The following is a 24357-nucleotide window of genomic DNA, read 5'->3' on the forward strand; positions in this document are numbered from 1 at the left end:
CTATATTCCAGTCCCAGTGTCTTGCACGATGTCACCCTGGGTGGCATTGCCTCATATTACTTATCCTCTCCAATTCCTGTCTGGATGCCCGATTCCTGGGGGCAGCTCTGCATGTCCAGCCACCCCATGGCGTCTTCCAGAGTATCAAAAAACAAGGTTCTGTTCTTGTGGAACACCTTCAGTTTGGCCAGGTAAAGCAGCATATACTTGTGGCCTGTTTCTGGCAGTCTTCTTTTCACTGCTCCAAAGTTCATCCTGTTGCGCTGCACTTGCAGGGTGTAGTCTGGGTATGCAGTTATCTTCACTGCCCCCTTTTCAATTTTTCTACCCTTCCGGAAGAATTCAAGTATCCTTCCTCGATCCCGGTAATTCAGGATCTTTGGGATCAGTGGCCTCGGAGGGTTCCCCGGTGGCGGCTTCCTCATCAGGGCCCTGTGCGCTCTCTCAGCAGCAAACCCCTGGGTGAGCACCCCTCTGGTTATTTCCTGCAATAACATAGTTTCAACGTATTCCGTTGGGTTGGGCCCTTCAGTTCCCTCCCGCAGACCGATAATGCAGATGTTATTCCGTCGGGCACGTCCTTCTGCTTCTTCCGCCCTGCTTTCTAGGTTGCCCACTCGCTGCACCAGGGCGTGAAGTTCCGATTTGTGGGCGGCACAATCCGCTGTGTTCGGGGCCATCTCTTTTTCCAGGTCTCCGGTGCGCTCCGCCAATGTCCTAACATCTTGTCTGAGGAGGTTCACCTCTTCCTGGACAGCTCCAACCTTGAGGTCCAGTGCCACTGAGTTCGTTCATGGCCAGTCCCAACTTGGTTTCCCAAGCAATTTTCAGGTCCGCAATCGTGGCGAGCACCTCCTGGATTGTGCCCGGCGCCTCTGCGCTCCCAGTGGTAGTTTTATCTTTGCTCCTGGCCCCTTCTGTCCCTGGTGATGTCTTGGCATAGTCATCCAGCGTGGGCTGCTTGCTCTTCAGTTTTACGCTCTTGTTGGCCTTCGTGCTGTACTGGCAGGGCGTGGGCCTACGCGACAGCCCCTCCTCTGCAGGCCTACCCCGTGTTGGATGGTTCCCTGTGTTTGGGCCCAATTCAGCCGCATCGGGGGTGTGTGCCGACTGCCAGTTACACTCCTGGAGTGGGCTGTGTCCTCCCACGTATCCGTCCTGGCCCCATCCACTTTTACAGGTGTACGCTGTAGCTCCCGCTGTCACCGGTGGTCAGGCGTATCCACTGGTTTCACACCCGTCTGATCCGAGCCTCAGCAGGATCTTATAGCTCCCCGACCAGCAGTGGTGTCGTTAGCGCATCCACCGTGCCCCGTGCCAGTATAGGCTGTCTCCTGCGTGCTCTCTCGTGTGCGGCGTATGCCCTGGATCAAACTGGGCTCGTCTGCCCCTTTCTATGGGCAACAGTGTTTCACTTGGACCCTGCCAGGGCTGTCACCTAGTCTCTCTTTCTGTCGTGGACACTCGCGTGGCCTCTGATGAATGTTCCCGGCCCTAGTGCATTCCTCGTGTGTCATTTGGCCCAGGCGCTCAGGTTCCTCCTCCCCGGCCTGTGCGTTGCATTGGCAACCGCTCAATTGTCACGGGTGCTGGACTAGACTGGAGGCCAGTCTCCACACCCACGTTCCAGGGCTGGGAGTCCGCTCCAGTGTGCTTGATAAGTGTTTCACTGAAGCTCCACAGGGCGCCACCTCCAAGGCACTCCGATCTTGTGTCCCCCAGTGCCCGGGGATTATACTGATTCATGTACCCTGGCTCAGTTACTCGGTGCGGCAGGTCGCAGCTCGGTCAGCCCGAGCACCCGCTGGGTCCAGCCGGCACAGGTCTCTGTTTCGCCACGCAGGAAGGGCTTCGGCACCCCCTCCCCGGAGGTCCGGGTCACCGAGGGCCAGCTTCTCCAGTGCTGTTCGACCCGGTCTGGTCCCGCAACCCTGCAGGGACCTCCGCTTGCTGGGTGCCCAAGCTCCAGCCCCGGTGTCCAGATCGCACAGCGCCGGCCGTCCCGCTGCCCTGTGCGTTGTGGCAGCAGTGCTGCCAGGAGCAACCCCCCCGGCCCTACGCTGAGTCCGACTATCAGTGTCGGCAAAGTCCTCCTTTCTCACCTGCACACACGCAGGCTCTGGCACTCGCTCCTGGATCCGGCAGGGCTCCCCTGTCGGGTCCTTCGATCTGCTTGCAGGCTGGGCTGCGCTCTGGCACCCTCCTCCCCCGGCAGTCCGGGTCACTTAGGGCCAGCGTCTCTGGCCCTGCTCGGCCCCTTCCGGGCCCACGACCTTGCGGGGGCCTCCGTTTAACCGGGTGCACGGTCTCCAGCCCCGATGTCCCGAGCGCACAGTGCCACTCGTCCCGTTGTCCTGTGCGCTGTGGCATCAGCGCCGCCAGGAGCGACCCCCTCCGGTCCTGCGCTGTGTCCGGCAACCAGTGTCGGCAAAGTCCTTCTGCCTCTCCTGCACTCGTTGCGGGCTCGGGTGCTCGCTCCTCAATCCGGCAGGGCTCCCGAGTCGGGTCCCTGGATCTGCTTGCAGGCTGGGCAGCACAAGTCCCCTAAAGTCGTAGCAGGCTTGACCTCGGCCGCACTAGCTTGCAATTTCGGCCGTGCCCTGTGGTCAGTTTATGGCCCTTTGTCCTTGGTCCGCCATCTTGCCTGCCCTCAGGTCTCGGGCACCTCACTGCACTTCGATGGCTGTATCTTCCTTTCTCCGCCACCAATCGGACCCCTCGGGCGCCCGATATGTGCACAAATCATTCCCATATCCATGGGTGCGCTGCCAGCATGCATTATCTCCTGAATGCCACGTTTTTCTGCAGGATCAATGTCTGATCTGCGGGAGCTCCTCTAGGGCACGTCCTTACACGTGGCCATTTAGCCACGCCCCCCTGAGGCCACAGTTAATATTATTCTCCTATATCGTCCCCCATCCCTAAAGAACAGTTGGATAGAGTTTCTTACCAACCAGGTGCTTCCAAGGCTCAAACCACTATCGCAATTTATAATAATGGGTGTGCTCTGATCTTGATGGTCGTGCAGATTAATGAATACCTCCGTCCCCAAGTACCACACAGGCAGAATGACCAATCACTGCCTGTGCAATCTTTGAGGCCACTGGTGTGGTGAGCCGTCAATCTGGAACCAGGAACGCCAGAAGGACCCCCTGACCACTGTAAGGCAATAGGTGGTTATCAAACAAGATGCAATGTGGATAATGCAATATGGAAACAAGTCGTAATAGGGCTTACTTAAGTGTAATGTCAACAAGGCAGCAAAGAATGGTAAGTAGCAGGGAACCAACAGCAGAGTCAATGGGTCGGGTATCCAGTGAGGCTTGGATAACAGTTCAACACCTGAGCCAAGATGAGTTTGCACAAGAGGAAATTCGCAGCAGTCCAGAATACAAAAAGGTCAAAAAACCAGTGGTTTCAAAAGCCAAAAGTTCCAGGCAAAGGGCAGGAGAGGAGAGTGTCTCAAGTTCCATCAGGCAGAAATGTTGGCACACCTCGGATTCAAAAGTGACCTGACCAGTTCCCCAATTGATCAACGGGTTATGTTGTCTCAACCAAGGAATGCCCAGAATGTGGGGTGGTGATAAGATCAAACACCATTATTTCCTTATGCCTGTCCTGGATTACCACCTCCATAGGGGCAGTTTGATACATGATGGGGCCAGAAGCAAGGGAGGTGCCATCAACTGCCTGCACCGGTTCTAGGTGTTCCTTCTTAATCAGGGGTAAGTTGAGATTGTGGGCTAACGTAATGTCGATGAAGCAGCCAGTGGCTCCGGAATCAATCACTATTTGTACAGGGTGTGTAAGCTCCCTAGCAGGTCTCAATGATGCCTGAACCACAATAGGTCGGATGGGACCGAAGACAGGTTCAGTGGGGGTCATGGAAGTGCTCGCCCGTACCCCCGGTCTCAAGGGCGAGCCTTCTGAAAACCCGGATTCTTGTTTTTTGGGCGACGGGGGCATTCTTTCACATAATGCCCATTGATACCACAGTAAAACAGGCATTATCCATTCTTCTGCGTTCCCGTTCAGCCTGAATGATGGGACTCTGAATCCCACCGATTTGCATGGGTTCAGTATTAGTGGTCGCCAAAGCTGGGGATGACTGATTGGAAAAACCGGACTCTGCCTTACGCTCGGATCGGCGAGCATCTACCTGCGGTGTGAGGTCCACTAGATCTGAATAAACAGAGGGAAGGGCCGGAACCACTGAGAGGGCAACTTTCATAGCATTACATTGACCTCTGTAAAACACGATGGCCTTTTTCTCCTCCGGCCATGAGGTCTCTGCAGCAAGTTGGTTGAAACGTGTTATATATTCGATAAGTGTTTGCCTGCCTTGTGTGAGATCTAATAGTTCCAGATCTCGAGATTGTGCCTTATACCTAGTATCAAATACCTTAGCCATTTCAGTTACTAGAAGGTCGAAATCATATAAAGCCGGATGGTCATTTTCCAATAACGGGTTCGCCCAGATAGCCGCCACACCTGATAAGTGGAAAAGAAGAAAAGCAGCCTTGGTGACGGAATCAGGGAAAGCCTGGGGTCAACATAAGAAGTGAAGTTTACACTGATTCAACAATGTGCGGTACTTTCTGGGATCACCCTGAAATCGTTCTGGGGCAGCAAGAGGAAATGAGGTAGGGAGTACCAAAGGAGTCGTGGATGGAACGGGAGGAGACTGGGCTTGAGTAGTGGTGTCTCCGAACTCGGCATCAGTGGGTAAGGGGTGGCGTGAGCTCTGTAAGGCATCGAGACGGTGGTGGATTGCCATTGTGGCTGCGGCCATGTCGGTCCTAAGGGCCGCAACTGCCTGCATTAAGGCGGTCACAGGGTCCCCGGTGGAGGGATTCATAATCAGGACGACCAGGAAGGCTTCTCAGTCTGTTTTGATCTTGATGGTCGTGCAGATTAATGAATACCTCCGTCCCCAAGTACCACACAGGCAGAATGACCAATCACTGCCTGTGCAATCTTTGAGGCCACTGGTGTGGTGAGCCGTCAATCTGGAACCAGGAAAGCCGGAAGGACCCCCTGACCACTGTAAGGCAATAGGTGGTTATCAAACAAGGTGCAATGTGGATAATGCAATATGGAAACAAGTCGTAATAGGGCTTACCTAAGTGTAATGTCAACAAGGCAGCAAAGGATGGTAAGTAGCAGGGGACCAACAGCAGAGTCAATGGGTCGGGTATCCAGTGAGGCTTGTATAACAGTTCAACACCTGAGCCAAGATGAGTTTGCTCAAGAGGAAATTCGCAGCAGTCCAGAATACAAAAAGGTCAAAAAAACAGTTGTTTCAAAAGCCAAAAGTTCCAGGCAAAGGGCAGTCCGCTAGGCAGTCCGTTGAGCAGATCCGAGGTCAAATACCAGTAGAAGCAATAACAAGATCCAGGGCAATGGTAACAGATGCAGGGAGAAGGACGAAGACAATCTGTGAAGCGATCCGTGGTCGTAGTGCCGTATCCAAGGAAAACAAAACGCCAAACAGTCCTTCCAAGAAGCAGCTGAGAAGCACTGCTTTCGTGGCTTCCAATGCTTTTAACTGCTAGCTACAGTCACATGATGCGCATCACAGAAGCGTGAGGAAAGTCACGTGATCACAGATGATGAATGTGATTGGTAGTAATTCACCTCACGTGATGCGTGAATCTCCGTGTTCCTCAGCGATGATGCAATGTATGCGGAAGTTTCCATGGAAGTTGCCACAGCAATGAGGGTTGGAAAACTCCCGGAGTGCCAGTCAGCGCTCTCAATTGTCGGGCGGAATGTCGCCTCTCTGCGCCCTGATGAGAGGTGACTGTTGTGCCAGGTAGGTGCAGGCTGGTCTGTGTAATTGTGGATTGCTTAATAGTGCTGAGAGACGTGACAGGGTGATTTCAATCACTGGCTAGGCGATCCTGAAGATCCATACGCCTCACAGGTTCATATGACTCTTTCAGTACTAGGTTTTGAGCAACATGTGACTAAACCTACCCACATTCTAGGGCACACACTTGATTGGATCGCGACTACCAACATCTTGTGTCATGATTTGAACATCATTCCATGACCCTGGTCCGACCATTCACTTATTTATTTCTCCATTACAGTTCCATTTCCTACAAAACTCAAAAATGTGTCCAACGTACACGGGTTGTCACGCAACCGTAAACATCTCACAGCGGACATCATTCCGCCTTTATTAGAGCTCAACACTAACTTCTCGCTACATTTGACTTTATTGACCATGTCATTAAATCTTGCTTCTGATATGGCCTACATTTCTGAAATTCTAGCCCCTCTAAAATGTAAGAAACAGAAGAATCTAGAACAAAAAAGCCAACCTTGGTTCTTGACTGACATCAGGAAGCTTAAGGCCACAGCTCTTAAGGCTTTTTACCTTTGGAAATCTGCGCCGTCATGAAGCTTGTTATCAGCATATAAAAATTTAGCAAAAACATACAAATCAGCATCCCTATTGGCAAAACAAAACTATTACAATCAAAGAATAGATAAAGCAGTCTCAAATACTAAGGAAATCTTTAAAATCTTAAAAGAACAAGAGTCCGTCCCATCACCAGCTGACCAATTAGAAATTCGGGACGCTCCCTGGTGCCAGAAAATTCAGGAAGGCATGCACAACAAACTCTTGGGAATTATATCCGGTATGCGGGAAAGAAAGAAGAATTTCCCAGTAAATCCCCCAAGTGAATCTCTGAACCCTTGTAAATGTCAACCGACCATTCCCCAATTTCATTTCCACCCTATAACAGAGGAGGCACTACAAGAAGTCATTGAGAAATTGAAACCGTCTCAATGTAAAGGCGACGCTTGTGCCTCTGTGATCATAAAAACATGTGCCTCTATCCTCACAAAAGCAATACGCAAACGAATCACTGGACAAAGGGATGGTTCCCGATAATGTGAAACAAAACTATGGTTACACCCATTCTAAAGAAAATAGGACTAGACAGGAACAATCCCTTGAACTGTCGCCCTATTTTGAATACACCCTTTCTTTTAAAGATTTTAGACAAAGTGGTTTACGGACAAATATCAGACCACTTGAATCTGTATCCCATTTTGAATGAACACCAATCAGGCTTCAGAACTGGTTTTGGGACTCAAACCTCACTTCTTGAAATAAAATCCAACTTGCTCAAGAGACTGGACAAAGGCTTGCTATCCCTGTTAGTCTCGTTGGATCAATCGACTGCGTTCCATTTAGTCGATCATTCTATTTTGAAGCCTAGACTAACAGATGTTGCCAACTTTTCTCCCCTGGCTGTCTCTTGGATTGTCTCTTTTTGGAAATCAGAGTTAGCAGAGTTTGCTCTAATATAGCAGAAGCCTCGCCAATACCAGTACATTTCGGAGTCCTCAGTAGGTGCCAGTATGTCTCCTTGCATCTATAACATGTTTGTGACACTGTTTTTTTCTGAACTGGAATCGGAGGGCATAATGTTTTGTAATTATGCTGATGACACACAATGTGTCGTTCCACTTTCCGGTACCCACACGCAGGATGAACAAGAACTGAATAGAATCTTTAGTATCATTGAGAACGGGATGCTCAATAATAACTTAGCACTTAACAAAAGCAAAACAGAGCTCATGATAGTGGAGAGCTCAGCAGCGATAAAAAAACTAGATAGTAATTACGGCTTGTTCAGACTCGGAACCGACATTATTGCCCCTGTACCGAAACTCAAAATCTTGGGAGTTACGCTGGACCAATCATTAACCATGGAATCTCAAGTCTCGAGTATAAGAGCTTCCTCTACATACTACATTAAACTCTTGCATCATCTCAAACCACTCATCACCCAAGAAAGCACAGAGATCATCGCCAGAGCCATAATTGGTGCCAAGATAGACTACTGTGGTAGTCTGCTAGCGGGAATCAATAAACACCAATTGCATAGGCTCCAAATAATACAGAACAGAGCGGTTAGAGCAGTTTTGGGTCTCTCTAGAAGAGACCATGTAACGAGTGCCAGACGTTCACTTCACTGGCTTCCAGTTGAAGCGCATGTAGATTTCAGGCTACTTACTATAACCTTCAAGTGCAGGTTAGGCAACATGCCTGCCTGTTTGCAGAATTCCATCATCGACAAACCGTTGGGTAGGAGTCTCAGATCCAATGGTCAAAACTTTCTTACTCAGCCCAGATGTAGAAATGTCAAAGCCGAGAAGGGGGCTTTCTTTTCATCGGCTCCTCAACTCTGGAACAATTTACCAAAAGAGCTAAGACTTCTTGATACCTTACGTACCTTTAAGAAAGCGCTAAAAACCCATCTTTTTGAATAATCTCATCTTCCACCGGCCCCTCTTGCTCAACCTTATATGTTACATGTTTGTCCACCTGTCAGCGCCTTTATGCCCGAGGGTCCACAATGCGCTCAACAAATGTTGTAAAGTAAAAGTAACATGTTGTCCCAGCATCAGGGAACAAACCTCCATACACAGCCTCAAGCACTGTACTTGGCTGCTTGGCTCCTGAGGTCATAGAGCTTGGATATTTAAAACTACCTCAAAGATGCATGGACATCTTAAAGGAAGCACGTAAACCGAACACAAGGCATTGTAATTTCAACAAATGTTAACACTTTGTGTTATGGTGCAAAAGAAGTAATGTCAACCCCATTGACTGGTCACCTTCTAAAATAATACACTACCTGCTGTACGTATTGGATTCAGGGTTAGTGTTTAACTCTCTTAAAGTCCATCTACCCGCACTCTTAGCATAAACCACCTCACACAGCAAGGTATCTTGGTGGAGGTTTTCCGTGGTTAAAGGTTTCATGTAGGAGGTCAAAAGACTACATCCCTCAATTTCAACGCCACCCCTACAGGGATCAAATTGAGGATTTGATGAGCCAGAGCTAAAAGCAGCTCATGGGTATCCAGCATTGACCAGGAGCTACCACTGAGGAACCAGGAGCTAACGCATAGCGTTCTGCAAATCAAACGTACACATAAGCCGCAAAAATTTCACTTTGTCATTTTTTTTATGACCCATTATGCTTTAAATGATGTATAGATATGTCCAAATGCTTATTTATAGATCGTCACAAACTCAGAGTTAAATCGACATAGGTGTGCGTGATGGCCTGAGTACTGAGGAGGAGACCGTAGGAAGCATGGAACCCAATACTGAGGATGGGGGCGTGAGTACTGTGGAGGGGGCCGTAGGAAACATGGAGTCCACATGGTGGGATGCAGACATAGGCACTGATAGTACCATGTTGAACATGAGCTCGGACGATGGCGTTTTAAACGTTCATCGGGAACAGATGCCGACACGGAGCGCTGGCCCACGCAATGAGGGGAGGGGACAGATGCCGACATGGAGTACTGGACCACGCGGGGAGGAGAGGGCTATTCAAGCTGGCAACAACGTGGTTGTGGCTGCGGCCTGGCCACGGGAGAAACGTGAATGCGGCCAGCGGATGCTCTTTGCCCGGCAGGGTGAAGAATGTACAGGTGTGGTTCGGCCGGGATGCTGCAGTGAGGCCGCGTCTCGGGGAAGGGCGAAAAGACCATATGAGCTGCCGCACGAACGGCCGTTGTCAATACGGAAAGCGGGTACTCCGGACACAAATGGTAGGGATATCAGGAGCTTTTGTGTCTTACCTATCGTTGAGGGCTCCAAAGGCAGAAACCCCAGTCTTCACCTCACGGCACAAGGCTGGATTACATCATGGCAACCGGTGTTACAGAAGGAAGGGGGTGGGGCTTGTGTTTTTATTTTCAAGCCTAAAATGGGTGGAGGGCCCGGATTGGTCCAGGGGTATCCAGCCCCTATTTAAGGCAGACAGAGAAGAGGGACTGAGTGTGAATTCTCCTCTTTCTTGCAGAATCGAATTGGATGCGAAGAGACAGGAGCCACATACCGCTGGGCTTATGAGGATTAAACCCAGGTTTCTACCTTACCCTCCAAGGAAACCTACAACTACTTCAAACTTGGACTTTATTAAGAGGAATTGAAATCTTGATTGATCATTTTTTTTTTCCTTCTAAGTCAATAAAGACTGACCTTTGTTGAATTAAACTACCTCGCCTGAGTGGTCCATCACAGTGTGTTTGTTTGGCATCAGTTGGCCTGTGGAGTCAAAAGTAGCTTCTGGTAGCTGTTGGCGTGAAGCTAGCCAGGCTCTTCTAGGCCACAAGCAGGAGCTAAATAGCTCCCAGCTCCCCTCAATCTCAAACCCTGCCCTAGGGTGGGGCTTAAATGTAATCCTTACTAAGCTTCTGGGTCCCCCTTTGAACCTATGCATAAAGCTCGTCTTAAGCATCTCACCTTTAAGACTGATTTTATAATAGCCGTCACTTCAATAAGAAGAGTCAGTGAAATGCAAGCTCTTTCAGTTCAAGATCCATTTGCAACCATTCATAAAGACAAAGTTTTGTTAAGAACACATCCGTGATTCCCACCTAATAACACTTTGCCGTTTACACCCAGAGCACGCTCAACTCAAGGTACCAGTGCTACTCTGGCTTTCATTGAAAATGTGCTATTAGAGGCTATTTGCAAACAAGTAACCTGGAGTTAAGTTCACACTTTCAGGCAACATTGCTGTGTGGATACTCGTACAAGGAGTGATTCTCAGGTGGGGTAAGCGGTCTACGCAACGTATGTGATTCTAAGCAGATCCATAAGCCTCAAAAGACAAATATTACAAACCTGTAATCGTCTTTCTGATGCTTGTATCTTCTTAGATTCACATGCGCCCACCCTTCCTACCCTCTTAGTAGTTGAAGGTACATAGACATCTTACACCTTTCTTTACCTTCCTGTTCTCACATACACACCTCATGCTGTCAATGTCCCTTTTCGAACTTCGAAAACAAGTCATGCAATACTCCACACTAACCACTAGATGTCGGTCTATGCAAATCATGTGAATCGAAGCAGATACAAGCATCAGAAAGACTATTACACTATTACACAGGCATGCAATATTTGTCATATATATACATTTCTGAGGCTTGTGGATCTGCTTAGATCACATGTGATGCATAGGCTGACATCTAGTGGTAGCCGCAGAGTATCAAAGGGATGTTGACAGGGCGTGCCAGTAATACTATGCCTAGTGTGACGTCCACTGTACCCATGGTCCTTCATGTGTCGAGGTTCCTCAGATTGTTTTTTTCCGCCATCGTTTTCGGATGCATATCGCAGAGTTCCTTCTTGGCTGTCGCCATTACGTAGAAAAAGTTTAAAGGTAGACTTTCTTTCTGTCCTTTCGACAATCGTACACCCCAAGATCTCAAGCAACTGCTTTCGAGGACAAGACCATTCATCGACGACAACGACTCCTGTCTCAACGAACTTTGTCTGCGTCCTATCTAGGCCCCAACGGGCCTCGGCCCTGTACAGTAGGGAGAGCTGGGGGAGGTTCATATTCCATCTCCCTTAGAGAATGCAAATTCCCCTATATTTCCTTGTATTCAGCCAGGCTGCCATCTTTTTACACTTTGGAAAATACTCCTTTTAAATTCTGTCCTTCCTGTAACAGGAAGTTTCCTTGGAAGGATTCACACTGAGTGTGTAACCTTTGCCTCCCTAGGAACCACGCCATAAAAACAGTGCAAGTCTTGCAAACTGTTTAGGCCAAAAACTTTAAAGGACCAAAAGACTAAATGCTGGACCCACCACGCCATGCAGGCCGAGGCCTCCATGCACAGCGAGGAAGCCTCCAGCGATGTCGGCGTCCTAAGTGACGCCGACGGCATTCGGGATCCAATGGTTTCCCTGTGCAAGCCCCAGACTCCAACAGACAGGCCGGCCGGCGGTTCTGATATGGCGACGACACTCGGCGGCTCAAGCACCTCCATTACACGCCACACCAAGCACATCCCCCATAGTTGACCATGTCGTCAACCGATAAGCCACACACAGTGTTGAAGGGAAGGTCAGAACATTCCCTGTCCTCTGAGCCATCGCGGGCGCGATCACCACATGACAGGCCACCGAAACAGACGCCAAAGTCCATTTCCGACACCGCGTCCAAATATGCAGTCCTCGGGTTCTGGCGGCGTGTGTGTCGAAAGACGCATCAACTGCACTGCAAAAAGCTAAAAAATGAGCAACTTAATTAAAAAAAACACATATCTAGCACCCTACGGAATGCCAGAACGAACGTCAAAAAAGTACTCAACGCTGCGTGACTCGAAATAACAAGATTGAAAGAGATGGGATTATTCTACCCCTGAGGACACCCTTTCAGCGTCAATGCATCTCAAACAGCCCCCTGCTCCAGAGCTTCTGCCTACACCTGCCCCCTCAGTGTTGCCAAGCTCCTCCCATTGGACCCCGGAACAATTTGATAGGGTCATGAGGAGAATTTGCAGTTTTGTACATTTCTTTGACCAACACCCTGATAGGGCCCCCTCAAGGTGAAGCAGCTAGCAAGCAGCCCGATAACAAAAGATCCAGTCTGGAAGCTACACATACTAATACTTCGTCATATCAGGACGTGGCTCAGGACACGTATTATTTTGACACTCAAGGCTCACAAGACCCAGGCTAATTTTCAGACCTAGAAGACCAAGGGGACACAGGGGACTTAGACCAATACTATGATGATGATGATGATGTATACATCATCCCAGACCATACTGACCAACCAGTGGCTGATTCCTCAGTGGCCAACCAGCTGCAATACAATGACTTGCTCTTAAAGGCTGCAGAACACTTTATATACCCAGGAAGCTCAAGTCGATAAAGACTTTGTAGAAGACATCCTCGGGGATAAGAGATCTGCAGCACAGGTCATCCCACTGCTTCAATCTGTCCAGAGGCGTATTCAGCCTTCTCTACTAACCCCCAATCTGACATGGGCGGTCAACCCACGCATTGAAAAGATGTTTAGACCAGCCCCATCGGACCCATTATACATTACGGGGCAGCTAAAGCCTGACTCTCTAGTAGTCCCCACCACTAGGAAGAGAACTCGAACACCTTTAGCCTCTGCCGAAGCCCCTCCTGACAAGGAGAGTAAGTATTTCTACATACACCCTAGGCAGGAAAGTAGCTTCCTCGGCTGCCTATCAAGTCAGAAAAGCTAACGCCACTATGCTGTTATCCAGCTATAATTGCCACATGTGGGATGAGGTCACACAACAAATAGACTCTGTTCCAGAGCCCCTAAAGACACAGCTCTTACAGAATATTGCTGAAGGGAGACAAGTAGCAAGCTGCATTCTTAAAAACAACTTAGACGCAGCAGACCATGCGGGCTGAATTATGGCAGAAGCTGCCCTTATCAAATGCCATGCCGATCATGCCACGTCAATCAGGTTTCAAATTGGCGACGCAGGCTACCCTTTTAAACATGCCCATAACGCCCAATGATTTATTCGGGAAAGCGGTTCAGGGCGCACTAAAAAGTGCAAAAGAGGAATACGACACCCTCAAATCCCTGGGACAACTCAATAACAAACCCTTCCTGCAGAGAGGAAGTTCAAATACATGCCGGTTTAGAGGACAAAACACCCAGCGGTCCTCCAATTACAACCAGGGTGGGCAACGTTCATCCTGGGGTTCTCCACAGGGGCAGTCCTCCCAACAGTACTTTCAAAGGGGCCAAAGAAGGTCCAGAAGTAGGGGCAGATCATCCTCAACAGGGGGCTCCACCCCTCCTACGCAATGACCACCCGCTACAGGTTCCCTCCCATGCCTCTCCAATAGGAGGTTGTATTTCTCATTTTGCCCACGTGTGGGAGGGGATTGTTAGGGTGAATTCTCCTTCTAGGGCTAATTTCCCTCACCTAGTGAGTCCCCCAGCAGCTTTGCTGGATTTCTGGAGTTTATTTCTTCCACCTGGTAAGAGTGTACATCCTTTTTTCACTCTTACATGTGTTTTGGCCTATGTGTTTTTACTCATTGTGTGATCTTGGCCACACCACTCCAAGTGCCCCTGTTCTTGTATGGGTTACACAGCACCTTCAGTGTAGTAACCCAGGGTTGTCTTTAAGACTGCCCTCTGACTCCATTTTCGCTGGGGCTGACTACTGTCCCCCAGTGAAAGGTAAAGTAGCCATTTACTTTACATCGTCACTTTTACCACAGACCCAGTACACCCCATCTTACATGGAGTACTGGAAAGGGCTAATTTGTACCCCTTTTCTGTCTGTACCTCCCTGAGCATTGTTTCGCTCTTTTAACATTTAGACTTGGCTGGTGGCAGTGGTATCTACCCTAACTTTTCTACCGCAATTATATTAGATAAACGTGGTAATGCTTTTGGCTATTTTAGCAGCCTTAAGCATAAACCCGCTTGACCTAATCATCTTTCTTTTGGCTCCGGTTGGGTTTATTCGCCATTTCTTTTTGTTAAAGTCCTTCTTGTGTTTTACTTTGAGTGGCAAACTAGGTTCGCCTTCTTTGTTCACCGTCTTTTGGCGGGCTTCTACAGGGAAGTCCTCCTTTTGGCGCCTGGGTGTCTAGGTAGACTGAATGTGGGGAAGGGGTGTAGTCACCCCCTGCACAGGGTATCCTAGGAAACCCCAAGTCGCACTTTGCCATGATTGGCTGAGGTGGTTGTCCCGGTTGGACAACCCCCTTGCTGCGTGATTGACAGCCAGGCTTTGTGAATGGGGGTTTTGCGCTTAAAAGGCAGATCTCTTGGGCTAGAAGTCAGTCGCCTCTGGAACTGCAAGGAACCGAAGAGAAGCAGAGAGAACGACGGCTGCTGCAACTACCCCGTCCCGGTGAAGCCCTGCTGCAGTCCTGAGCTATCTACCCTTCAACGACTAAGAGAAGATCCAGTCCGGAGTCTTCTTCCCTTGAGCCTGGTGGGGATAACCAGCTCATCTTCTTCAGACAGAGATCTCCGTCGTGGTCAAAATCGCTGCACACTGCTGTAGTGGTCCGGATAGCCACCTGCCGAGCCTCTCCTGTTTTTAAGGAGCGCACCTTTTATTCGTTGTCGCTGCTGCCGGCTTCATCCCTGTGTGGTGCAGACCCCTTCAGAGGTCCTCCTTCACAACGAAGCTCCAGGAATCGTGGGTCTGCGGGAAACCAACAGGAACAACCGCCAGGGCACCAGCTGCACCATTGGAATAAGGTACTGTGTTCTGCTCGAGGAAACTGGGTGAACCCATTTTCTTCATCTTCAAGGCTTGCCCTTGTACTTCCCTCCTTATAACTTTTACTTCCGAACATTGACAATATCAAAGTACTTTTGGGCTACGCTGAATCGTGAACTGTCTAATGGTGTGATCTTCGGCAACAGGTCTACGGTGTCACTTGACCCTGGCTCCGGCCCTTTGACATTTGAACTCCTGTTTCTGAGTGTTTCTCAATGCTGTCTGCCTAACCTAAATATTGCCTGTGATTTTTGCCTCCAACTCCCTCTGGATATCTCAGGTGCTAAGTGTGTTTTTGCCCCGGTAGCATTTCATGTCACGGATCCGCGTTTATTTTAGTAGACCGAACTGTCCAAAAGTGATCGCAACCATATCAACGGTATTGTGTTTTGTTCATAACAACGGTTCATTCAAACACAGGGGCCCTCATTACAACACCGGCGCTAAACCATGGCGCTATTAGCACCATGGTTGGTGCCGGTGTTGTAACGGGTCTGCCATGGTTCAATGGGGAATTAACACCCCATTCCAAGGTTGGCGGGGCGGTAATTCCCCATTGAACCATGGCCCTTCCCCATTCCCATTTTCGCCTCATAGGGCTCTATGGGAATGGGGAAGGCGCTAAGTACGGTACCGTAAATTGCGGTACCGTACTTAGCACCAAGGTCCCTTTGCGGGTCCCTACTTTAACGGCTGGTGTAGACCAGCCGTTAAGGTCGGGTTCCGCAAAGGGACCTCGTAGTAAGGCGCTAAGTGTTTAACGGCGCCGCAGCCTTTTACGGCGCCGTTAAACATTTAGCGCCAGGGTCGTAATGAGGCCCAGGGTATTTTACTCTATACTGCTGAGGTTCTTAGAACCATGTGTAGAGATAAGAATCTCTCTGATAAAAGGAAAGAAACCTGAACTGGTGTTTTGTTCATAACACTGGTTCATTCAAACACAGGGTACTTACCTTGAGACATACTGTACAAAGTGAATTGGTTAGTTGTAGTATATTTAACGTGTGGTTTTGTTTAAAAGAAGTGTTGTGTTTATAACTGATGGTTTATTTTGTACCTGAAACCTTGAGTCAGTATTTGCTTGAGTCACAGTAATTGTGGTCCCTTTGTGTAATCTCTGCTACTGCTCATATACTCTTGAGATAAGCCTGGCTGCTCTGCTACTGCTACCACTATAACTTAGTAGTACAGGCTTGTACCAAAGGTAAAACTTGTATTGTCACCTGTGGTCTTAATTGTGTGTAGTGGTCCTTAAGGGCACTGCACAGGATTCTGCCGAACAGGGATCACGTCGGACAAGTGGGTACTTTCCACCATGGTGGAGGGCTATCGCATAGAGCTAAAACTAACACCAGTCAACCACCCGCCAAGACAAAGACAAACTACACAGGAAAAATAATGCATCCTGTTGGAAGAAGTCAAAGCACTGCTACTAAAGAACACCATAGAAATCGTCCCGGCAAACCAGGTAAACAAGGGTATTTATTCAATGTACTTCCTTGTGCCGAAATAAGACCTAACAATGTGCTCTGTCCTAGACATGCGCCCTGCGAACACCAATGTCAAGCCACAAAAATTCTGCATGACAACGCTACAAGAAGTAATCCCACTGCTAAAACAGGGAGACTACATGGCAACCTTGGACATGAAAGATGCATACTTTCATATTTCAATGTTGCCAGTGCACAGAAGATTCATGTGCTTCAAAATGGCAAACCAACACTACCAATTCAAGGTGCTACCCTCCGGCGTAGCCTCCGCTCCAAGGGTATTCACCAAGGCACTAGTGGTAGTGGCAGCGCACCTATGCAGAGAATCAATCCCAGCTTTCCCGTATCTGGACGACTGGCTGATAATAGGGGAATCCCCCCCCCAAATTTGCAAGCAAAATGCCCAGAGAACAATCAATCTTCTGTTCCAATTGGGATTCTCAATCAACGAGAAAACATCAAGTCTTGTTCCAAGCAAAACAAAACTTAGGAGCTGTCATAAAGGCAGAAGAGGGTCTAGTCTTTCCATCAAACGAAAGAGTGCAGAACATACTGCTGCAAATACCTCAGTATCTAGCCGGTTGCCAAATAACCGTACGCAAAGCAATGCGCTTGTTTGGGATGATGGCTTCATGCATTTACCTGGTCCCGCACGCCCGGTTGCGCATGTGCCCAATGCGGTTAGCGAAACAGTCGTCTCAGGCAAGCGGTCAGTGGGACGATCTAGTGGTTGTTTCGCTAACCCGAGTTCAAGCGCTAAGCTGGTGGACGAAGGAAAATCTGTTGAAGGGGAAACCTTTTCACAACCATGCAGTGCAAGCGATTGTCACAACAGGCGCATCACTCACGGGGTGGGGAGCCCATTACCTTCACCACACAGCGCATGGCCTGTGGACCCATATCACAGCCCAGAATCACATAAATCTTTTAGAGCTACTAGCATTGCTCAAAGTCCTGCACGCTTTTCAGGTGCATCTATCAGGCCAAACAGTAAGTCCTCACAGACAGCACCACTGCTATGTTTTACATAAACAAGCAGGGAGGCACAGACTCTCCAAGGGCCTCATTACGACCCAGGCGGTAAGTTACCGCCTGTGTCGTACCTTTACCACCATGGCGTAAACTACATTTACGCCATGGTGGTTGGCGGACTTACCGCCCCATTCCGAGGTGAGTGGGGCGGTAAGTCCCCATTAACCCATTTACCCTTCCCCATTCCCATTTTTGCCCCATAGGGCATAATGGGAGTGGGGAAGGGGTTAATTACGCCACCGTAAATTACGGTGGCGTAATTAACAACAAGGTCCCTTAGCGCCATAGATTTTAACACCTGCTAAAAGCAGGTGTTAAAACCTCCATGGCGCTAAGGGACCTCGGAATCAGGCGGTAAGGGTCGGCGCTGTTTACGCCGCCGTAAACCCCTTACCGCCTGGGTCCTAATGAGGCCCCAAGTCTGTCCAGGCTAGCCCAAATAACTTTGAAGTGGGCACTCAAGCGGAACATGTTCCTAGTGTTGCACCACGCTCCAGGGGAACTCCATTCTCTGGCAGACTCACTCAGCAGAGATCCTCTACCCGAAGAGCACAAGTGGCAGTTCAGCAAACAAATTTCAGACGACATATTTTCCCTCTGGGGCTATCCTCAGTTAGACCTGTTCGCCACAAGCCTCAGCACTCAATGTCCAGACTTCGCATCCAGGTTTCCCCAAACCAGATCCAAGGGAAACGCCCTGTGGATGAGTTGGTCAGGGAAATTTGCCTACACTTTTCCCCCACCACTGCTACTGAGCAGAATAGTGAACAAGATGTACCAGGAACAAGTGATGCTTATCCTGGTTGCTCCTATGTGGGCGAGACAACCTTGTTTTTTCTGCATCTGCGCAAACTGGCGATGTGCGATCCAATCAAACTCTTGTGCCCCTCCAACATGCTCACCCAACACGGGGGGACAACGTTACACCCACATCCTCAATCCATGAACTTGGCAGCTAGGCTCCTGAAGTCATAGAGTTTGGCCATTTAAAACGACCTCATAGGTGTATGGAAATCCTCAAGGAGGCACGAAAACCAAACACCAGACACTGTTATTTTAACAAATGGAAAGGATTTGTAATATGGTGCCAGTCGAAAAAGGTAAACCAGATCGAATGTACGCCATCACAAATTCTTCATTACATGCTCCACTTACTAGACTCAGGGCTAGTATTTAACTCAATCAAGGTTCACCTAGCGGCTCTATCCACGTACACCACTTCTCAGAGTAAGGTGTCCGAGTGGAAGATCCCCAGTCATCAAGGCATTCATGGAGGGAGTAAAAAGACTCCACCCTCCCATTTCAAACCTGCCCCCATGGTGGGACCCAAATGTTGTACTTGCAAAGCTCATACGCACAAGTCCAGCCTTAAACACCTCACACATAAAACGGCTTTTATGGGGGCTATCGCCTCCAGAAGGAGAGTCAGTGAACTACAAGCTTTGTCAGTGCAAAACCCTTTCTTTGTTATCCACAAAGTTAAATTGGTATTAAGAACGCAACCTAGGTTTTCACCGAAGTTCATTTCTAATTTCCCTGTCAATCAGTCTATCGAACTACTAGCTTTCTTTCAAAACCCTTCAAGCTCAGCTGTGAAAAACCTCCATACACTAGATGTAAGGAGGGCGGTTCTTTACTATGTAAACAAGACAAAACCGCTACGAAAAATTTGTCTCCATCGCAGCTGGCTGGGAAGGTGACCATGCTTCATAAAATGCCATCTCCAACTGGATAATGAAATGCATACAGCTCTACTATCAGGGGTTCAGGAGCTACCTTGGCCTTTATTGCAAACATCCCCCTGGACGCCATTTGCAAAGCAGCTACATGGAGCTCTATACATACTTTTACTCAGCACTACTGCATTGGCACACATTCTAAAGCAGATTCGCAGGTGGGGCAAGCGGTGCTGTAGAGGAGGTCCCAAACACGATTCGCACCCCCACCGCCCACTTTGAGGTGCCAGGAATGTTCACGCCAAAATATGTGACGTATGATGAGCAAATAAACCAGCAGAGACCAACAACGGGGCTCTGCCCAGTACCTATCAGACTGACAGCACCTATTGAAGTACCTGCACCTAAGAAACCTTGGACAGTAAGGTACCCATTGAGAAAACCATATCGACAAGTGAGACAGAATGGCGATTGTCAAAATGCAATACCGGAAGACGCCAAGAAAGTGTTAAAAGAAGACGAATAGTGACATCACAAGAACCCGGACTGACTCACATATAAAAGATATGACGACCTATGAATGATGAAAAGAGACGAAACACCATGGATAAGTGACATCCTGAGTTTAAAGCGAAATAACAATGTCAAATGTTCGATGCTTATGCCATAAGCGTGATGCAGATATTCAGCCAGCTTACACGTGTACGTATGCAATGAACCACAAGAAGCTAACAAAATCGTGAGGCTTGCTAAAGCTTAATAGTAAAATAGAGTGCAGCAAGAGCCACCTATAGATATCGACCTCAAGAAAAGAACTGTATTTAAGTATACTTCCACTACGCACAAGAGCAGAACTGACCAAAGGTTACTTAAGGTCTCACGAGGAGAGCTTTGCAGCAGAAAAATCGAGAATTACGGACAGACAGAAACTCAGACGAAGACAAGTCATGCCAAGAAGCCAAGGTTGTACCAGCTGAAGTAGGCCAATAGTAGATACATTTAATGAAGAGAAGAACAGAGTATCCTATTCTGAAAGGTCCCCCATGGAGTTGAAGGTGCATAGGTGTTTTCTGGCTTATCTACTCTTATCTGCTTTATTACATCTGTACTCGTGCTACACCTCATGCTACCTCATGTTAGAAACAAAAGAATCTGAGGGACATCGACGCATGAAGGACCATGGGTATAGTGGACGTCACACTAGGGATAGTATAACTGTCGCGCCCCGTCGATGTCCCTTTTTCGAGTTACGAAAACAAAAAATGTAATACTCTGGGGCTACCACTAGATGTCGGCCTATGCATAGCATGTGAATCTAAGCAGATACTCTCATCAGAAATATGATTACGGTGAGTAATGTATCCCATATATGTTGTAGCAAATCAAGACCACTCTTTTTGTGTTTATACCCAGGAACTAAGAACACTCGAAGGGTTGTATTGCTTTTTAATGTAGTCTGTCTCCAGTGTCTATGGTTGTTTAGAGGAGTTTTTGTGAGGTTTAATGTTGGCTAAATCATCGGCCTAACAGCAACATCTGGACCTTTGTACCTCTTATGCGGGGGTGAAATAGTTTACCTGTAAAGCCTGCACATGTGCATGCCATGAGAACCCAGCAATGACTGGCACACCTATGTGCACTTTCCCTGAAAAAGAATCAAATATGGGGTACACAGTTATGCATAGGGGATAAACGCTCTTAGCCAAATGTTCCTGCCTATTAATCCAGCTGTTCATTTTATCATCTTTGATTTGATGATCCATTAATTTTAGCCCATTCAATTAAATTAAAAAAGAAACTCCTTAATGGCGTCCATAGTATATCATGCCACTATCGGTACATGTTTCGGTCCCCTTGACCATCTTCCTGTGGCTTAAATAAAACCTATGTACATCATTGACATGTTTTTTGATACATTCCAACTTTCAAGATTTCTTAATTTGGTCATAGCCATGTTTGTAGTTCAAAAATGCCAAAGACTATAGAATTCACCCTTGTAGCGTAAGCACAGAGTGTACACCCCATTCTCATGTGAATGTGCTAATTGCTTCCTGTGCTACAAGTAACGATATCTGAATCTCTGTTCCTCATGTCAATCCACTTCCCTCTTTCTCTTTCCATCGTTCCACCGTGCGCACTTCTGTGACGCTCATGAAATGAACGTTTCCTGTGGCAATTTCAATGTCTGAGCCCCTGCACTAGAGCGGGCAAGCTCGATTCCAGATAGGCTGAAGAGGTCACATGATATTCTCAGACATCTTTTATGTCTATGTCTCAATAGACAGCTGAAGTTCCCATATTATGTTATAAAACCATGCAAATGATCATGCAGAATCGTCTTACAGTCCTTGCTTTGGATATCTTTATGTTCATCGTTCCAAAGAAGCTAGGGACGTCATCTCTGTTATCCAGGTGGCCAATGAGATGTGATTATCGTATAAGTATCTTATAACATCTTGGATGTACTGATGTTGCAGGAAATGCATTTACAACACTTTGCCTAGAATGGGTTGGAACGCATCTCCATAGTGTGCATTAGCAAAGTATTAGAGCCCCGACTATCCTCATTCACAAGAAACATACATCTATATTTTTGAGGCAATGCGCTTCTTAACGTGCATAACTAGAATGGAAATATTCTAAAAGTAGGCAAGAAAGTATCAAGATGTGTTCTTTCCACTGCTTCACTGATCCTAAAATGGGTGCATTTTGTCTTTAATATTCCTCAGCAGAGAACAAGGCCTCCATGATGAGGAAACTTGACGTCCATGGCGACGGAGGTGGGTGCCACATCCCGGGAGAACATGCCTTACCATTCTGCGAGAGGAGGTTCTCCATCAAAGAGAAAACATGCTGTCCTGATCAAATCGATTTTCCAAGACATTTACCCTCTTCAGGGAGACCAGATTTTCAATTTCATAGAGAATATTTTGGGGGAAATGAAGAAAAGATCACAATAATTGAGAGAGACAAGTCTGCAGAGCAGTATGAAAGAAGCTGGAGATGACAAATTCAGCCTCTTCTAACTATTATTCTATCCTGGTATATACGATTATTAAAAATGATTAACATTGCCCTGCTTTCCTATGTTAGATGTTTAATGGCAATATGTGAAATTCAAACAAAGAGCTAATAAATAAATATTCTTTTGATTGGACGAAAGCAATCACATGGTTTCATCAATTTTTTACAATATTGAAAGCTATAAGCAGCAACAGGGGCATATTTTGAATGGGGTAAAAGAAGCAATGTCTAAAATGGCCGACACCTTTCTGAGCCTGATGATACAGTGAGTATTGTCACTGCAGTGCCATCTCAATGTTGCATAGTTACATTTGAGTTGCAAATTCATTTCTACATGGGAAATTCTCTTTTCTACCACCTTTTTGTCCGTCTTTTGATTTGTGAAATCACCAGAGAAGGGTGGGGGCGGTTAGGGGCTGAATTCTGTCTTGGGCGGATAGACCTGTTATAATTTCAGCTGACGCCTTAACTGAAGACATGGTGCACGTTATCATTGCCCGCCATTTCTCTGTGGAAATGGGTGCAGGAAGGAGAGGTTTGTGGGTGTGTGTGGGATTTCTAGTGCTTACAGATCAGCACTCCTCTAAACTACATACATACAGACATGATTTCGGGTTCTTTCTTGTCAAAAGCAGTGTTTTCTTCAGGAATTATAAAGCAGAGATGAGCCATAAGGCTTGGCTCATCTCTGCTCCTTTCTCACTGTTGCCGGTGAGATGGTACTCACAGATTGCTCAATTTTACTTGATCTCGCACAGGTTACACTCTTGGGTTCATCACCACCTTCCTCACACCTGCCTCTGTAGCACTTTCGCAAGTTTACAGGACTAGAGTATATCCCGGGCAGTGTATACAATGAATCATATTACCATGGAATAAAACGAGAAATAAGGCACTTCCCATGACCCTTGAGCTTCTGATGGCAAGAAATTCTAGAGTTACCAAACTGCCCCCAGTGCTTTGTGCCGTTTTTTTATGAGAGAGTGTGTGGTGTGCTTGTGTGTGTCCCTGTCTCGCCATGTCTGTGTCTCTGTCTACGTATGTGTGTCGCTCCTTTTGTGCCTCTCTCTATGTCTGTGTCTCTTTACTGCTCTGTGTTTCTTTCTGAGACTGTCCCTCTGTCTCACGCTCACTCCCTGTCTTTCTCTCCACCCCCTCTTTCTCTCCACCCACTCTCTCTCATGAGCCACACTGTCTGTAGTGTGCAATGTATTGTCTCTTTCCTCTCTCCCCTTCTCCCTTTTGAGTCTGTGCATTGAGTAGGAGTCTCTTTCGCTGTCTCTCAAGTACTCTCTCACCTAATCCCTCTTGAGCCTGTCCACTGAGACAAAGTCTCTCTCCCTAGTCTCTCTCATCCGCCTCCCAAGATCACTCTTACTTAGGGTGACCAGATGCCCAGGTTTTGTTGGGACTGTCCTGGAATTGAGTGTTCTGTCCCTGCCCCCGCCCTTAGAGTACTTTATATTTGTAAACTCTGTCCTGAAGAGGTCAACGGGGTCTTGAGTAGCTGCCAGCCAGCAAGAATGCACAATCTCACACATAAACATGGGTTGCAATGTGCTCACAAGTCAAGATAGTATTTTGCATTCCAATAAATGTTATAATTGACTTTACAGGTTGGTCTTGAACCACCAGTCTTTTAGTTACCAGTTGTAGCACTGTTGAGTTGCATGCTGTAGCCTGTTGGGAGTAGTATATATCCAGGATGTGTGAGGAGGTGGGGGTGAACCATGTCTCTGTGATAAAATGTGCATCTAAGTTGGGTGGTGATGAGGTCAGCAATGTCTGCTGCATTTGGTACCACAGAATGAGCATTGATGAGCATGAGGGTGCATGTGTGTTTTGGAGGTGGTATGTGGGTGGTGATGAGGGCTGTGGTTGAGGTTCTGTGAGTTGGATGTGCATGGGAGCAGGACTGAGTGTTTTAATGGTAGGATTGGATGATAAGGGGTGAGTGAGATGTGATGCACCTGCTGCTTGTTTACCTGGGAGTGCGCAGAGCAGGGGATCCATCCCTTTCCAGGCCCTAACAATGGAAATGGGCTGCCCAGAGG

The 24357-nt window shown here is 47.8% G+C and overlaps 1 long non-coding RNA gene across 1 annotated transcript in view; it reads left to right on the forward strand.

The window, feature by feature from the left end:
- LOC138520690 (uncharacterized) overlaps positions 1-22445 on the forward strand; it is a 118610-nt gene extending 96165 nt beyond the window's left edge. Inside the window, exon 2 of the long non-coding RNA XR_011282861.1 lies at positions 22009-22445. This is a non-coding gene — a long non-coding RNA (uncharacterized lncRNA). The remainder of the gene's footprint in view (positions 1-22008) is intronic.
- The last annotated feature ends 1912 nt before the right edge of the window (positions 22446-24357 follow it).

The sequence above is a fragment of the Ambystoma mexicanum genome, chromosome 13, assembly GCF_040938575.1.
Source record: "Ambystoma mexicanum isolate Mex_15411 chromosome 13, UKY_AmexF1_1, whole genome shotgun sequence".
Lineage (NCBI taxonomy): Eukaryota > Metazoa > Chordata > Amphibia > Caudata > Ambystomatidae > Ambystoma > Ambystoma mexicanum.